The sequence below is a fragment of the Rhinolophus sinicus genome, linkage group LG11 (assembly GCF_036562045.2).
Source record: "Rhinolophus sinicus isolate RSC01 linkage group LG11, ASM3656204v1, whole genome shotgun sequence".
Classification (NCBI taxonomy): Eukaryota; Metazoa; Chordata; class Mammalia; order Chiroptera; family Rhinolophidae; genus Rhinolophus; species Rhinolophus sinicus.
In genome coordinates this window covers 52,988,831-53,007,312 of record NC_133760.1, presented here as the reverse complement: position 1 = coordinate 53,007,312, position 18,482 = coordinate 52,988,831, and the positions used below count along the sequence as shown (strand labels likewise).

General features: G+C 47.0%; 1 protein-coding gene across 2 annotated transcripts in view; it reads right to left on the bottom strand.

Annotated features, from left to right (window-relative positions):
- XRCC2 (X-ray repair cross complementing 2) overlaps window positions 1-18,482 on the bottom strand; it is a 139,600-nt gene that overhangs the window by 19,111 nt on the left and 102,007 nt on the right. The window contains exon 7 of one of the 2 annotated variants that reach the window (XR_012490289.1): window positions 11,443-13,912. The exons of the other annotated variant lie outside the window; for it this stretch is intronic. The gene's annotated coding sequence lies outside the window, so the exon portion shown is untranslated. Of the gene's footprint in view, window positions 1-11,442; window positions 13,913-18,482 lie in introns of those variants that run through there. 2 annotated transcript variants of the gene reach the window in all.

Here is an 18,482-nt window from a genome sequence, read left to right as displayed (position 1 = left end):
AGCTGTCACCTGAAACCAATCAGCTGGCACCTTGATCTCCCACTTCCCAGACTCCGCACCGTGAGAAAGTAAATGTCTGCTGTGGAAGCCTCCCGGTCTGCCGTACGGCAGCCCAAGCTGACTGACACCAGTGGCCTGTCCAAACACCTGACTGTCTCCTTTTCATCCTCCAGGTCTTCACCTGGATGACCTCTTCATTACCTTCTTTTCTGAAGAAAGTACACCCAATCCCCCCTGGCTAAAATAAGCCCCCGTCTTTTTCTGTCAGAGGACCTTTTCAAATGCATCCATCTCAGTCCGTATTTATTCTGTTTATTCATTTAGTGTTGATTTGCACTCGCACTAGGAAGAAGGATTCGTGGCCCTCTGCCATATCCCCACCGCAGAGCAGCAGGCGGGCACAGCGCACGGCAGGCAACACGGGGAAGTGGGCCTGACTGAGGACTTTTTTAGTTTTCTAGTCATAAGGAAGAAAGGGGATCTATTAAGTGAGGAAAACAGCAAGTATTTCTAATGTACGTTAGGCAGTTATCCTATTAATTCAGTAAGTCGAGGCCATCTTGAATTTGTTCTTTGTTTCATTCAAAACAGGCTCAGACTGGATATAAAAGGGAAACTGCTCAGAGACTGGTCATAGGTTACACTTGTTAATAGATGATGATGGTGAACATACAGTGTGTGACAATTTGCCATTCCTTGGGAAAAGGGTTCAGAGCTTGGATTCTCTAATCTGGATTTCACCGTAGCTAGTTGTGTGACCTTGGGCTAATTATGTCCCACTTTGTTTTGTTTTGTGTAAAATTTTTATTTATTTTAAGTGTGTTTTTCCAGGACCCATCAGCTCCAAGTCAAGAAGTTGTTTCAATCTAGTTGTGGAGGGCGCAGCTCACAGTGGCCCATGCAAGAATCGAACTGGCAACCCTGGTGTTACGAGCATCGTGCTCTAACCAACTGAGCTAGCCGGCCGCCCCACGTACCACTTTCCACACTTTAATTTTCTCTTTGGCAATATGAGATGACCTACCTGCTCAACACACTTCTCAGGGCTTGGGTGGGAGTGGGGATGCTTAAAACAAGGTAACAGGGTTCTAAAATCTTGTAGCAAATTTAACCCAGGTGGATTAAAAGTCTAGGTCAATATGAGCCAGTACTGAAATCTGAACCTCGTTATCTGGGTCCCAGAGAAAGGGCACAAATGTCCCTTTGGATGACAGATGTGGATCGGGTACTTTCATTTCATGGTTGCATCCAGGTCAGCCTTCGGCCAAGCTGACTTACAGGTATTTGTCTATTTTCAGCCGTGACTGGCTTCACTCACAATCATTACACAGGCAGAGTTGGCTCTTATGACCCCAGGTACCCAAAAGGTGCTCCTTTGCCCCTCCAGAGGGTGAAGAAGTGGCCAGGAGGCCTCCTTCTCTGTGGTCAAAGATCACACACTCCTTTCAGAACCCGGTCCCTTCAGATACTCCCCGAGCAGAAAATTAATAAAGGCATTTGCCCATGAAGAAATCACTTTGTAAAAATAATGATGGCAGCATCTGATGCCAATTGGGCCACACCCTCCAACACAGTAACAGGAGAGTTCGCAGAGAGTGGGAGGGAGAGGCTCTGTTTAGTGAGGGGTTAGTGAACTCACTGCACAGCTAACCGAGCCTTACAGACCAGTGTTTTCTCAAATAGAAGTGAGTTCTGATCTCCATGATCAAGCCCCGGAACTGGTTGGATTTCCATTCACTCTGCTTCTGAGAGATGACTTAGTTCCGCTTGAGTCCTAGCCTTTTCTGGCCAATGTACCTGGCAGTCTGCACAATCAATTCCACACCTGCTATAACAGACAGTATTCTTTCTAAGAGAGGGTGCAATGTTCGGGGAAAGACAATGCAGGATAGAGACCAAAGTGATCCAGGTTGGGAAATTAATTATGTAATGTATAATTCACTGCTTTCTACTTTCTACTTTCCTAACATACTAGTAAAAATCTTCAAAATGAGTAAGTAAGTAGTAGATTAAGGGAGGGAGGAAGGAAAAAAAGAAGGAAGGAGGGAGGGAAGAAAGGGACCCTCTTTGACCCCTGCTATTCACCTCTGGGTAATTATTTCCATTTCAGAATATGGAACAAGATCTTTCCATTTTTCCCATAAAGCTAGAAATCCAGACTTTGTGATACTTCCAGACTCTGTTTTCAAAACACTGTGACATTTGATATAGTCCATGGAGGCTTTGCAACTCTGACTTACACCGACAATTTAATAATGGAACTGTAGCTAGAAGTAAATATTCATCCTTGTTTGTCGTGGTGGCAGGAATGACACACAACATTATCTCATCTATAAACTGACAAATGCAATCCACAGAAACAAAGAGGCTCACTTCAGGAGTTCATAAAATCATTCACTTTTTTAGAGATGGGTCTACCTACCTTCTCACTTTACAGAAGCAAAAACTGACGTCCAGAAAAGTTAAGTGAGTTATACAACTTTAAAAAGATGAAACTAAACAAACACTTTGTGGAAAGGCAGTGCAGTGTGTCCAGAGTAAGGATTTGGAAAATCAGCGGGACAAGGCTTGCTCCCTTTTAGGCTGAGTGACCGTGAGGAGATTGCTTTAACTTATTTAAATTTACTCTGATAATCTGTAAAATAGAATAAATGTATCTATGAATTGCTATGCACTGAATGTTTGTGCCCCTCCCCCAACACATTCATATGTTGAAGTCCTAACCCCCAATATGATGGAATATTAACGCCTTTGGGAGTTAATTAAGTCATGAGGGTGGACCCCTCATGAGTGGGATTCGTGCCCCTAAACAGGGGACCAAGAGCTCCTTTGCTCTTTCTACCAGGTGAGGATACAGCCAGAAGACCGCCACCCACAATCCGGGAGAGGGCACCCTGACCTTGGACCTCCAGCTTCCAGAACCGTCAAAGCCACCCAGTGTGTGGTACTTTGTTATAACAGCCCAAACTGACGAAGACCTATATGAATTAGGTTCTTGTCTAAATGGAATCATGTGCTGTGTGTAAGATTACTGGCACCACTAACTATTCGCTATTATTGCTGAGCTCAAAATTAACCTCCTAAAACTCTCTCACTTAGGATTTTCCCTTTTGGCTCTGTCTACCTCAGCCCTTATGCAACAAAATGATTTTCATGAAGCCAACCGTTTTTAAATAAGCTGAGTTTCAACTAATTTGTAGATTAAATTGGTCACATATTTGAACCTTGCTGAGGTGATTTCCTTATCCGCTAAAGAAGTCGCCCTATTTGAACATGACAGTCCTGTTTAGTCCTGTAATTTTATTACATTTATGGCTCAATTCATGTATTTTAAAAACAAATGTTTAAAATGTGAATGACACTATTTGTGTGTCTGAATGTCTTACCTACCAATTTACAGATTGAAAGTATATTTATTTATTCATATTTTTAATATTCAGAGGCAATTAGTTTCTCTCTCCATTAAATATCACCAACTGCATTTTAAATGAGAAATTGAGCCCCTTCATTTTATTATTCAAGATGTTTAAGTTACACTTTTCTGCTGTGCAGGAAATGGGGAAGAACTGGCTAGTACAGAATTTTCCGACTTCTAATTGTAGTGTCATGAAAATGACTGCATTCTGAGTAGTTATTTCATGTGAACACAAAGTTCTCAGTAAATCTTTTCATTCCCCACCATGGTCCCGTCTTTACTAAGAGTTCCCTGCTTAGCACAGAGGTTCCCAGTGAGTGGTCAGAGGACCCCTGGGATCCTGGAGACCTCTGTCCAACTATGTATCTGTGTGAGGCCACGTTTTCTCCTATAATTCAACCCAAAACATCATACTGCACTAGATTGAATGCAGACATGAGAATCCAGCTGTCTTCTATTAAGTCAGATAGTAAAGAGATTTATAAAACCAAAGAACAATGCCCCTCTTCTCAATGTTTTTTGTTTTGTTTTAGAAAATATAATTACTTTTCATACAAATGTGTTATTTAAATTAACATACAATGGGGCTTATTATTGTTCTTTTAAAGTGAATTGATAAAGAAATGTTTCAAAATTTTCTCAATTTTCATTTCTAATATGGTAAATATTGATAAACACAACCTACATCGACAAATCTCCTTGGGGGCTCTTAGTAATTTTTAAGAGTGTAAAAGTGTCCGGAAGCAAACCAAAAAACAACTCTGTATTGAGACCTTTCTGCTCCAGCAGAAACATACAGCACAACACAAATACTCGCGGCTGGATGGGAAGAAGTCAGAATTGGAAAACAGAGGGCTCTGTGGCCTTTAACCCCATCCTGCTGTGCAACACAGCTGACGCAGGCCAGGGGCTCGCAAACTGGAGCATACATTAGTGTCACCCAGAGGGCGTGTTCCAAGAGGTTTGGGTGGGTCTGAGACTTTGCATCTGTAACAAGTCGCCGGGTAGTACCGATGCTTCTGTTCAGAGCCCATATTTTGAGAACCATTGGTCCAGGTGACTGCTTCTAGGATTTTTTCCCCAAACTCCTTTGCTAGCTCCATGAAGTAAACTAATTTTTGTCTGAAATATTAGTCGGAAATAAAAATTTGGTGGACATTTTAGGAGGAGACTAAATCCTTCATAGACCCTTGACAATGGGGGTCCTAAATAGAAAGGTAAGAGAAGGGGAGGATTTCCGTCCTGTTAAAAAGGGGGAACTTGGACCCAGAGATGTGCGTAGAGGGACGATGATCTGCAGGGTGGAGAAGACGGCCGTCTACAAGCCCAGTACAAGCCCTCTCACAGCCCTCAGAAGAAACCAGCCCTGCCAACGTCTTGGTTTCAGACGCCTAGTCCCCAGAACTATAAGACAATAAGTTTCTGTGGTTTAAGCCGCCAAGGTTGTCACTGACGGCAGCCCTTGGAAACTAATACAGTTATTACCTCTCATGGCCTGTGGGTGGACTGGGCTCAGCTGGGCGGTTTTGCTCAGTGGCGCTCACGCAGTTGTAGTCAGATAGCAGCATGGGCCACCGTCATCTGAAGACCTGACTGGCTTGGTCTAAGAGGGCACTGTCACATGGCTGGGGGCTGTCAGTGGGGGTCCCTACACATGCCTCTCCATGGGACTTGGGCACTAACAGTGTGGCAGCTGAGTTCCAAGAGCAAGCATTCCAAAAGGCAGGAAGTGGAAGTTGCCAGGCCAGTTACAGTTTTTGCCCATAACTGACACAATGTCCCTTCCACCACACTGTATGCCCATCCAGGTTCAAGGGGGCAGAGAATGAACCAGACAAGCGAACAGTGCAGAACATGTGGGATGGGAGCTACTACTGAGCTCACCTTTGAAGAACATCAGCTGCCACCCTCCCAAGGCCCAACTGCTTACTGCCCCTTTCTTTGACTACTTTGAGGTTCCCCCATTCTTCCATCTCTTCTCTGCACTGCAGTCAGGACGATCTCTTCAAAATGCAAATGTCATCATGTCCCCGCTACTTTACATAGTTCAATGGCTCCCCATTGTGTTAGGATAAAAATGAAAATTTTAACGTAGTCTGTGTGATGATTGGATTCGTGGTGTGGAAAACATGGTGTGATCAAAGTGAGCAATTTAAGGCAAGTTTAAGAAATGTACTCTTCAGAAAGGCGTCCGCAAGAGTTAGTGATATTACCCTTTGAGTGTGTGGCATTTTATACACTGTATTACCACCGTTTTGGTATTCAAACATTATCTCTTTCAAGTCTCACGACAACTAGGTGACCTAGTCAGGAATTCTTAACTCAATTTTAAAGTTGAAGAAACCAAGGCTCAGAGAGCTGACTGTCTGACTTGCCCAAAATCAACTGGTTAGTGAACACGTGAGTCTGGAATTAAAACGAATCCTGTGGCTTGTCCACTGCAGTTTGGAAGCCCTTTAAACACACTCCTGTCTCTCTGGCTTTCTTTCCAAGTATATTTCTATCCTTTTTTGAACATGACGAGAAGGGAAGTAGATAGTGGAGAACAATGGCAGACTATAGCATGTGTGCTAACCCTTTCGCCTTGCCTCTGGCTTGAAGCTGCTATCATTTCATCGTTAATTAAAGGCTCTGGAGCAAAGGCCCATGGCTGTCACCTGTGCTGCTACTACAAGAACCCTTATTAGAGTGCTTATAATAGAGCTCATACTGTTCAGAACACTCCCTCACAAACCTTGGCTTCTATCTTGTTGCCGTGTTTGTAGCTGCGTTGGTAAACCCAAAGAGACAGCTAATCCTAAGTCATTTATCACTGACTTGTAAATTATTCTTTGCAATGACATAAGAATTTAGGTCTGTCTAAAATTTAGGGACATCATAACACTTCAGATAAAATACTGAGCTCGTACTGTGAAGGGTTCATACAAGAGGACTTCGGGGGCTGTTGAATTTCCCCAAATTTACTCCTGCTCAGCTCCTCCCACTGCTCTATCCATCACTTCTCCTAACAATGCAAGGTACCACCCTTTTTCCCCACAAAACTTACTGCCTTTCAGGGGTCCCTGGGGCTGAAAGACTTATTTAAGACTTTTTTCAAGAGGAGGAAATCTCAAACTTCTCTCCTAGCTTCCTCTGTGCTACCTATTGTTGTCGTAAAAAAATAAGAATTCAACAGAGATGACAGTACCTGAAAAAAAATTTTAAAGGAATTCCATGTGGAGCTTTTCTTACTTCAAATATAGGTTCTTAGCTATAATATCTATCTGGTTTTCAGAAAATTGACCGGTAATATTGTCACACTGGGATAGTCAAAAAGGTTTTCCCAAGCTCTATGTTACATAAGCCACCCCTCCATAACAGGAACGGGGAAGAAAGGAGATTCGAGACTTTCCATGTTTACTTCGTACCTTGAAAATTGCCGTAATTTTTATGCAATAGGTGCATCTTGCTTTTGTAATTAAGACTTTCTAATTCAAAAAATTTTCCCCGTTGCCCAATATTTGAAAAAAATAATCTTAAGTGCTAGCTATTATACTATATTGTTATAGTAGTGACTGTTTTGAAATAAAAACTATTCCCAGCTGATATTTTACACTCAAGAATCAGATCTTAAAGCAAGCACAGATCTTAAATAAAGCAGAACCTCTTTCTTCTTGAAATAGTTTAACACTTTCTAGACTCTACAGCTATGAATTACAGGACAATGTTTTAAAATACTAACCAGAGTCTCCTCCACAGCTTCCTGTACCCCTTGCCTGTCCCTCAATGAGGGGAATACTTGTCAACACAGCTACAGTAGTCTAGAGGAGAAAAACCTATGATCTCAAAAGCTTTAGAAAAAGCATGTGAAAGAATTAAATCCATTTATGATGGAAAAAAATTAGAAAATTACTTAAATTCTTTAAGTTGGTACCAAGAATCTATAACAGCTCTCATAGGTGGTCGAGAAATTTTAGATGCATTCTTTCAGAAAGGGACATGACAAGGATGCAAGCTGTCCGTCATCCCCCACACCGGGCTTAGCATTGGAGGCGTGGCCAATACAACAAGACAGGAGCCAGAGATAAGGGCTGTCAGAATAGGAAGAAGAAGACCAACACTGTCACTATGGGAGATGAGAGAATCATCTCTGTTGAAACGTCAACAAAATCAACAAGCTATTGGAACTAACGAGAGATTCGGCAATGATGCCAGGTTCAAGATAGACTTACGAACACAATTAGTGCCTGTATCAATCCAGGTGCAGCCAGGAGACAGAAACCACACAGTAAGTGAAGCGGGGCAAGTGTAATGCGAAGGATTATTAAGCAATGATAGGGAACTGTAGAGATGGAAAGAGCGCTCTAAGAGGTACCCCAAAGGACCAACTTGGAAGGGGGCTTCAGACGTCACTGAAGGTGTGGTTAGCCCGCTGCGTGGTGGGGAGTTCCCGGGTGCCTGGGCCAGAGCTGGCCAGTGCCCAGGCAAGCAGAAGAAACCGTGGGTGAGTGCCAGGTGGGCCCAGAGGGGTGGGCACACATGGGGAGTCAGGACGCTGCTGCAAGCACGAAGCCTGAGGTGCCTGCTGTTGCGTCAGGAGGGCTGTGGGAAGCATTTCCAGGGTGCAGGCAGGCTGAGGCGGGGGGCAGCTGTCCAGAGAGCTGGCTATGAGCACCGCTGCAACCTGGAGCTGGAGACTTCGGAGCCTCCCTAACGTGAGACAATGGAGTTGGACGTCTAGAGAAGCCGAGACAGTGTCAACACAGAGTGCTGGAGAGGAGACTGTCGCGCAGAGCCAGGCCTGCGGGGTTCTGCAGAGCCCCCCTCAGCCGACCAGTGTGCGCAGGGGAGAGCTGCCCAAGGCCAGGCAAAGGACTACCTGAAAGCAGCAGGTCATGAAGTTGCCCAGGAGAAGGTGCCCTCCTCGCGCCAGGAAGAGCAGTCTCGTCACCAGAGACTGGGCGTTAGGACCCAGACACAAAAACCTGCTGAAGTAACCCTGATCGTTCACTAGTTCCCCAGCATGCTTCCTCGTCACCGCCCCACAACTTACTGCCCCCAGCCCGAGCCCTGCACCTCGTCACAGCCCCACAATGTGTCATTCCTTGTGTAAAAATGCACATGAGCTTTTGAGTCTAACAGCTTTTTCAGGTCTTAAGTTTCCTCCTGAAGACTCCTGGGTACATGTGAAAATATTAAATTTATACGCTTTTCTCCTGCTAATCTGTCTTATGTCAGTTTAATCTTAGGCCAGCCATAGAACCTAAGAGAATAGAAAGAAGTTTTTCCTCCTGACACTTTAATAACATTAGATGTTAGTGCAACATGCATGTTATCTATGGAGAAGTGCTGTTCTTTCAGAGCTGTGTTTTCCATGTAACCGTAATAATAAAATGCTTCGACATCCCTGGGGGTCGGTGTCTGGGGGTTTTATCCTCTGCTCTCCAGGGCTCTGACCTGCTCTGAGACACAAGAAAAGGGGTGAAATGCTCCACTGGGGTCCCATATAATAACACCCTGCCTTTTATGACAGACATGTTTTGTAACCTGTCACGTTTACAAACTTAGTCATTATTGAGCCTTTCCTTGTTCACGTTAGTCCTGTTTGCAATTGCTTTCTTCCCCACCAGCCATCTAACTGCCTTCCCCGTTCTCCTCCACGAAGCCTTCTGGATTTCTCTAGTTCTCAGATGGGGTTCCACAGCAGGAGCAGGATTCCCCGGGACTGGGCACTGGTCAGGTCCAGCCCCAGACCCCGGGACCCTTTGAGCAGGGGCCTGTGATGCTGCCCTCACTGCAGGCCCCCCCTTTCATCTTCACAACAAGCCTGTCAGTCTCGGTATGATTACTGGCTCCATTTTACATATAAGGAGGCTGAGGCAGAGAAAACAGGTTGCCTGGCCAGGCAGGCAGAGTGGGGTTCTGACCCAGGCCTGGCCGAGAGCCCGCATTTTTAGCATCGTCCATGCTCCTGCCCCCAAGAGAATGTACACGGCGGCAGCTGTCAGTGCAGACCGGACAGCCAAACACAGAAGGCTCCCTCACGAAGCCCTGTCCTCACTGCACCTCCTTCTTCTCTTTCTCCCTAAATATTTGGTTAATCTTCTCCCAAAGCTGACATAGGAGCAGCAAAAGAATGTGGGGTATCGATTTAGGGGACAAAGCGCCGCTGCCATGCCTGTGGAGTTGACCGAAACTGGTAAGGCTGGTTTCGCGCTGCCCTCTCCCAGCTGCCTCCACCGTTAGCTCAAGAAGCACAGCTGGCTCCTGCTGCAGGTTTTACGGGCTGGCACAAAACGAAGACCCTGGTCCCCAGTGTTAAGGAATGACTTCACGAGCAGGTGCCAGTGGCAGCCCGGACTCAGGAATCTTCTAGAGATTTACAGCAGTTCTTTTCCGTGCCCACACTTCCTGGTTTGCTTCTAGTTCATTTCACTGAAAGAGGGTAGGCTCTTTGCAAACACTGTCTCAAAAGAACGACCAACTCCCCTGACCCACCTGCATTTTCATTTCACCGCAGGTGCAGGGATCCTAAGACACCATTAGAAAACTGCCTCGGCCTCTAGACAGGGCCGGTGGTGTGAGGGAAGCTGGTAGGCAGCTGCTCTCTGGAATACGTTTTTCAAAAGGCCCTGATGTAGCGCGTTGGATGAATTCTGTGGTGGAAACGCTACCCAGTGACAGACTTGCGGCTGCCAGTGAGACAGCCACTTGCGTGCAGAACCCTGGCATTTGCCTGCCCGCCCTTGCAGGCTGGAGGAGGCAGCGCGCCTCCCGCTCCGGGACGCCCCGATACAGCCTTTCTTTCAAGTCCCCTCAAGTGCCTTACGTGAATTGGGGGACAAGGAAGGGGAGCCACAGTCTAGTGACATCTATTTCACAGTTGAACAAACTAAGATTCCAACACAGAATATTTTGTCCCCAGCGAAGACCTAGACTTTCGACAAGAACAGCGCTGACACGGCCGGCTGCGGTGCTGGTGGACGCGTGCCACCCTGAAGGCTACAGCCTGTCGGAAGGAAAGTCTCCGCGAACAGGAGGCAGTAGTGACTGGATGAGAAATGGCATGACTGGAAACGTGCTGAACAAGTCGCAGAGCAGGGAGGGGCCCTGAAGACCACAGGGGACAAATAGCCGCGGGGGATGGTAAAAAGAACCAGTGACTTAACGAGCTAACTTGGTTGAAGGAAAAGCGTAATAATAAAAGAACTTATTTGTCCTTAACTGAATTTCTCTAGACTTTTCCTCCCGCCACCCCTGCCCCACCATCCTTACGCTTGTCACCATCCTTACTAGTATTTCTTACGTAAATCCTCAAGGTGTACAAAACAATGTAATAGTTAGGCATCTTGCGAGGGGTGTACGTGTCTAACCATTATATTGTTTTGTACACCCGACTGCGTCTATTCTTCATACCTTCGGAGAGATTTTTTTCATGGAGACTGATCTCCGAGAGCAGACTCCGTTCCTTGTTCTAAAGTGGCTCGTGTGGGGGACTGTCAAGTCCTCCTAAAACCTGTACCATGGAGGAGAGTATGGACATTAGGAATGACAAGACAGGAAAAGTATGAAAATCCATAGGGAAAAAGGGAAACGTACATAAATAAGCCCTTCATTCAGCAGCAGCCACTGACCTGAGACGTGTATGGCTACTTAAAAATAGAAGATGAAGGACGATTTGGTGGGAATGATTGTTTGGGGGCAAAAAATCAATTTAACATCACTTTGCTTTCAATTTCTGCTGCCAAGAACGCACGTGCTGCGTCTTCTACTTCAAACAGAAGTGTCTCCAGAAACTTTTGGATCCCGTATCACGAAGCCCCATCTGTTTCACCCTCTCCAAATTACCATTTCAGCTTAATTCACTTATGGATTTTGTGACAGTCGCTTGATTTCCCCCACTGTGGTATCTAAAATCACAACTGGCATCTTTTAGATTTGGATTCCACTTAGAAAATAATTTTTAGCTTTTTAAAATCCTTTTTAGTAGTAAGCAGGGTATAAATAACTTTAAAACATAATGATGGAAGTACATATGCAAAAGCATGTTTATTGCCGCACGGTTTGCAGTAGCAAACAATTGGAAACAAATGTCTGAATGGAAAGGTGGTGAAAGCAATAATTGCTAAAAGAATGAAATATCAATCAATCAATCAATCAATCAATCCATCTCGGTATGAAGGCTATATATGATACATTATCAGTTGATTTAAAATGAACAATAACAAACCCATTATATGTTAGTTTTTATGAAAAATAACGGCTTTCCCAAACAATACAAAATACAAAATGAGACAAGTGACACGGTCTTACATTATTACAAATCTCTTTAATGTCTGGATTATTAGCAGACAGTTGCATTCCTATATCTGCTTCTGCATGTAATTTGTTGCAATGCCTCATGCCATGGAGCTTCTGCAAAGCTCTGCTGTACATTTGTGAGACGATGAGAACGACAAAGGCAAACGATGTCTTAGTATTAGTATGAAAATAGTTTCGGTTTGGGGATCACTTCCTAAATTACATAAATGTCTCATCACCATGCTTACACTTGAAACTAATACAAAATAATATTGAATGTCAACTGTAACTTAAAAGTATAGTTACAGCAATATAAACTACAGCATAGGAAATACAGTCAATAATATTGCAGTAACTACGCACAGTGTCAGATGGGTACTAGGCTTAGCAGCGTGATCACGTTGTGAGGTATAGAAATGTCTAACCCCTAGGTTGTCTTGTACACCTTGAAACAAACATAATATTGAATATCAATGGTAATTGAAAAACAAAAATGTAAAAAGTAAAAGGAAATAGCTTGGGCTTGTGGACATCCTAAAAGGGTCTCAGGGACCCAGGCCCCACTTTGAGGACCGCTGGACTAAGATTATTTAGGAGGCAGGATTGCCGGGCCTTAGTGGGCGTGTCCTCATTGCTAACAGTCACCGCGTGCGTAGTACTGCCAGCCGTGTTTTGAACCTTCACAACAGCACTACCGAGTACACACTGTTAGTCTCCCCACTTCACACGTGAAGCACGGTGACGTGATGTCAACCTATACAGATGTTGCATTTGCATTTACATACATACATGTCTGTTGATCCCTTTTTCACAAGGAAATTGGACATTTTTGTTTTTAAGAAAGTGACCAAAACAGCTAACGACAAATTTCATGGTTTTTGCCTGGTGAGGCGAAGCTCAACTCCACGAGCCTCAAACATAAAGGCGCCCTGAGTTACCTTCATAGTTCCATTACTTTGGACATCTAACTTTGATTTAAATGTAGTGCGGAGCCATTTCATTTTTATGAACCCATTTGGGGATCTTAAAAATTAATCAAATCTTTTGTCTTTGAAGCTTAATTCTTCCACTTCTGGCATATTATTTATGGCTGCGAGAAAAGTTGCCTATCACTCAGGTAAAATAAAGGTGCAGGAAAGTTGAAATTAGAAGCAGCTAGAACAGTAGTTCCCTGGTTTCTCCTGCTGAGGTTCTGGACCAAAATGCACGGAAGTTTCCTCTGTTTCCACGGCTTTCTCTTTCAGGCACTGGTTCAATGCTTGCTTAGTTTCAGCACGGAACATTCCGGGTCCCTTCTATGGCCATCTCTCCTTTCGTGTCTGCTGCCTAACCGCTTGGCCTGTGGTCCTGCCTTCTCACAAGGTGTATCTGCCTTTCATCAACCCGGTCTACACCTCCCAGTTCTCACCCACAGTGGCACTCATTTCACAGAGAATGTCCCACATGCTAGTCTCCCCCTGGAACTGATCAGGCATGGACCCCGTGTCAGGTACACGCATTGCCTCGCTTCATGCTCAAAAACCCCATGAGTTGGGTGTTACCTCCCTCCCCTCTCATTCCTCCCTTAAAATACCCAGACTCTCTGCACAGATTGGAGCTGAGCTCAACTTATGCTGAAGTCTATCCTCATTAATGCAGTAGTCTGAATAAAACCTGTCTTGCCACCTTTAACAAATGCCCGGCGCTGTTTCCCTTTGACACCACAGTGAACGTTTGTTAACTCACACAGTTTCATGGGCCAGGAATTCAGGTGAGCCTCAGCCTCGGCTGGGGAGTTCTGGCTCAAGGCCTCCTGAGAGGGGAGACCTGTACTCATCTGAAGGCTTGACTGGGGCTGGAGGGGCATCCAAGGTTGGTCCCTCACATGACTGGTAAGATGGTGCTGGCTGTTGGTGGGAGGCCTCAGCCTTCAGCAGGTGACCCTCACCACAGGGCTGCTTAAGTGTCCTTGTGCCGTGGCAGCTGGGTCCCCCACACAGTGAACAGAGAGGAGGCTGGAGCTGCAATGTCTTTCAGGTCCTAATCCTGGAAGTCACGCACAGTCACATCTGCAAAATCCTACTGATTTCCCAGGCCCACCTCATTCACTGTGAGAGGGGACTCCACGGCTGTGACACGGAAAGGCAGGAATCACGGGGGTCATCTTGAAGGCTGACTGTCATAACTCTGCTAGTAATCCACCTTCTGACCCTGGGCCGGTCACGGAAACTTTCTGAGCTGGAACAAGAAAAGGGAGGTTCCCTGCTAGGTCTGACTTCAGCTTCTATTAAATGAAAGATTTAGTCAGAGAATGAAAGAGTTAATGTGCTCACAGAAGCATTTTTCACAGAGAGTAACTCATCTGCCAGGGTTTGGCCCAATTCCTAGAACTGGGTAGCTTACTTTGTGGGGGATGGGCGGGGGGGCGGGTCGAAGCAGCTGTCTGGGTTTCCCATCATTTCTCCTCTCACTTCCGAGGTCAGGAGGTGGGAGGCGACATGAACAGGTGCCTCCTGACTAGGCTGGCTTGGATCAGCCCCGATACAAAGCCTCTAAGGAGTTGGAAACGAAACTGGAGTGGGGGATACTGGCAGCCTGCCCTTGGAAGGGGCTGGTCCTAGTGTTGCTCCTTTTAGGAGTTTTGCACCTGATTCATGATTCTGTTCAAGATGGATTAAGCTGCTGGAACCTTCCTCTGTTTAACAGTGCCAGCCCTTCCCTCCTCTTAGCACTTCTTCTTGGCTCGTCCCAACCTCCCCACCCCAACTTGTCCTTGGGGCAAACCACTGGTCCAGGATGACCTGGTTTCCGTGGCTGGCAGCCCTGGGGCTCCTGAGGGGGGCAGCTCAAGCCAAAGCCTCCCGGACCCTTGACTCTGACAGTCTCTTGACTCCTCAGTAAATTTCACTCTGAACAAATATTGTCACCGTCAGAGGACAGTTCCTGGATCCCCAAGAGGGAGTGGGAGGAAGACAGGGCTTGGGCACCCAAACCAGGAAGCTGAGGGAGCTTATTCAAGAGACGAAAAAGAAATCCTTCATCCGACATCCCTGGGCAGTTAAATCCCCCCTTTTCTTCTGTCCTCTTCCCGGTTCTGCACGCGGCTCACACACTGAGTGCGAAGCCTGGAACGCACAGCCTCGGCCGACCGCTGCAGCAGTGGGGTCTGCGTCTCCCCTGGCCCCCTTCCTGTAAGAACACGCTTTCCCACCCGGCGACTAGTCACTTGGAAGGCTGCTCTTCCTGGAGAGAGCTGGCAGGACGATGGAGCCTGGTTAGTGCCGGGGTGGGGGTGGGGGGCCACGACAGGACAAGGGGCTGGGCTCCCACCTTCACTCCAGTCCTGCCCCAGCCCCCCTTCCTCACTCAGCGTCCCCTGACCACCCCCAGCCTCCTCCCGCGCTGGTCTTTGTGCAGCAGGGATCCACGGATCCCTCTCCAGAGGGAGCGGATCATCTCATCGTGGGCTCGGGTGCCAAGTCCCTCGCGGCCGAGGAGCCCAGCACAATGCCGCTTTGTGCCTCCCTGCGTGCCCTCCTTCCCGGCGGGGCTGCCCTGCGCGGTTTTCCTCATCTTTCTTCAGTGTTTCTTTTCCAGTTGACTTAGTTATTACAGTGCAGGGACGGGGGAGGAAAGGTTCCGGAGGCCGGGCCTGGCACTGGGTCGGAGCGGGAGTGGGGCTCCCTGGCCCGCCAGGGTGAGGGGTCACCTTCTGCCCTGGGCCCGCCAGTCTGGGGGGGCAGAGGCAGTGCCTGGCTCCTGGTAGCCCGCCCCCCAGCCTAGGGCATTTCTGACACCAGTACAGAGTGTGGAGTAGGGGTTCAGTGAGGCTCAGCCCCCGCCCAGGCACAAAGCATAACAAGTAAGATCAACACACTTGAAAAAGAAGTCGGCTCCAATGAAAGGCTTAGCATTCGTGTCAGAGCAGATGAGAGAGCAGAGCTGCCAAGATCAGGGACTGGGGGGCTTCTCATCTGTGGACCGAAAGACAGTGCCCCCAGCTGTTACTCCCGCCCCAACCTGCCCCGTCAGCGTCAGCGTAGCCTCAGGTCCAGACGGAGGAAGCCACCCTCCTACTCACTGCTTCCTCAGTCACGTTTGCAAGGGGTCACTGCAACTTCCAAGAGTTACAAATAAGGCATTAATATGAAACATCTGCTTTACATTTAAAATGTTTTTTTAATTGAATCCTTTAACTGTGTAATCAGACAGGTGGAGGTCCCGTATTTCATGAGGAAGATACAAAAGTCAGCTGGCGCAGGGAAGACACAATTCTCCGGCCACCTTGGTCTTCCCCTCATTTACCTAAAGCTCAGACAGAGGCACGCGGGCTGGGTGCACTGCACGGGGACCCGGGCTGGACGACCAGCTTACACCGCAGCTGAAAGAGTGGAAAGGGGTGGGGGGTCACTGGGGCAAATTCTCTGGTGTGACACTGCTGATGAAAGCTTATCCAGTGTTGGACAAAACTCAACAACATGACCGAAAGACAATTCGGATGTAGGGTTGGGAGATGGCCCTGCAAAGACTCCTGGGATAGTGGTAAGCACCTGTGCCATGCCGCGTGTTAAAATATTTAAATACACCTCTACCAGCCGTGAAATAGATGCTGCTCCCACCTCCATCCCCCAACACTGTCTGCTCTGGCCCTCCCCTAGGCACCTCCTGGAGCTTCTGGAAATCCAGCTGCTAAAGGGTTACGTCCCACGCAGCTGGCGCCCGGGACCCTGTTTCAGTGGTACAGCTCGGAGCCGCGTCAGACATGGCGCGGATACCAGGCTACACCGATGACTGTAATATGTGCTGGCAGAGACGTGTGGAGGGAGCACTGCTGTGGCAATGCTTGAAGGTCTGACTCACTGCATCTGAGAGCGAGTTCTGGTACATGGGGGGGGGGGGGGCACGGCATTAAACCCGTTCCTAGACATCGAAATTTGATTTATTAACATTGGCAACAGTTACAGGCCATCTTGCCAACAAAGTTTCTGAAATTGAAATCACATGAAACTTTCCTAGTTCCTGCTAGTGCCACATACGCCCTTTCCTTTCTAAAGCAGCAAATTCACTTAAAAATAATTAAGAAAAGATTGATGGGATTTTGGAATTGTAATGAAAAATATGATCTCATTAGCGAGCCATGAGTCAGGGCCAGCCACTCAGATGCGCGCACTTCTGCGTAATTAGAAGCTGATGCAAGGGCAGCTAATAATGGCATGAATTAGAACATGAAAATGGTTTCCCTTTATACTTTCTGGCTGTGCTGAAATTCTGCCTTTTGCAAAGATTCAGAAAGAGCTCTCTTTCAAAAGAACACTATCAAATGCAACTGAGTTGGTGAAAAAGAAAATGGCAGTAAAAGAATTGCAAGGACTACGTAAACAGAAGGCATTTTTCCACCGGAGCCGTTGTCCATCTCATTTAGGTTACCAGTACAACATGAGGAATGTTCCCATTCACTGATCTTCAAGAGGAAAAATATACACCTGAGGTGAGCGTATTTTGAAAAGAGCCACTAGATTAAAATCGTAAAGTCCACGGAATCTCGCATTTGAACCACAGAATAAACAAAATAATTACCCTTCAGAAGAGACACACAAGCTTTGAAAAGGCTACGATGAGCTTAGAGTGAGACAAACAGAATGGCAACCTCATCCCTGCCACTTCCAGCTGGGTACCCCAGACCGAAGGAATCAGTCAAAGCCTTGATTTACCCATCTGCAATATGGGAATGAGAAAACCAACCTCCCAGACTTATTGTGAGAATGAAATGAGATGCCATTTACAGAGCAGGCCATTAAAAATAATTTCTCTTCCCCCTTTTCCTTGGGACCCTTACTGCGTTGACACTGGAAAGTGAATTTCCCCTCCTTCGAGTCAAAGGAGCGTTGCTGAGTGTCTGCGATGGCCGAGGCGCAGTAAGACAGCGCAGTGGCGAGTCCGACAGGCTGTGAAGGCATTTACAACCGGGTTGCAAGCAGGATGAAGGAGGTGGACAAGCGTGGACCACGGATCCACACAGCAGAAGGGGCTGTTGCTGCTGGAGAAGTCCAGCAAACGAGGGTGAGTGAAGAAGGACGTACAAGGAGCTGATGCTCCAGCACCTGGGCTGTACCACTACGCTCGTTACTAAAACACCGAAATCCTGAGCCCCTTACCGCCCTCCTCTCCACTGTCCCCAACTTGGTTCCCTCCCTGGAAACCACAAGGGAATGTAGGACATAGGCTGGACGGAGACACCGTAGAACCTCAATCACCAACCTCACAGGCCCCCACAAGCTCCTCAGAGACAGAATGTGGCCCCAGTGTCACCCGTCCGACACTATTCCCAAAGAATACAGATGCGCCAGGAAGCGGATGTCGGGCCGGGGAATTCTGCTGGGCTTCACACCCGGTCTCCCTCTCCATCACCCAGCGGCATTTCTGTTCTCCTGCTGGTGGGGGCCTCCTCCCCGTGTGCATGGCGAGCCCTCCTTCCTCGCCACAGTAGCGTCTCCTACGTGCCAGAACTGCGGTGGGCGCGGTGGAGATAGCATCTGCTGCAAAACCCTTCCCCTGCCCGTCTAACAAGAGGCTCCCCCAGACCAGCACCCCGCCTCCAGTACAACGCTGAATATCACTGGTGTTCGTGGGCAGCTTTCCTCATTCCTAATTTCAAAGGGAAAACTTTCAACACTTTTTTCCTTAGTATCTTTGTATAAGTTAATTTTACCATACACATTGATTGAAATGATTTTTACCCTTTAGTGTGTTAGTGCATTTTAATGAACCAGTTTCACTTTCATAGTATACACTCAAGTTGGTCATGATG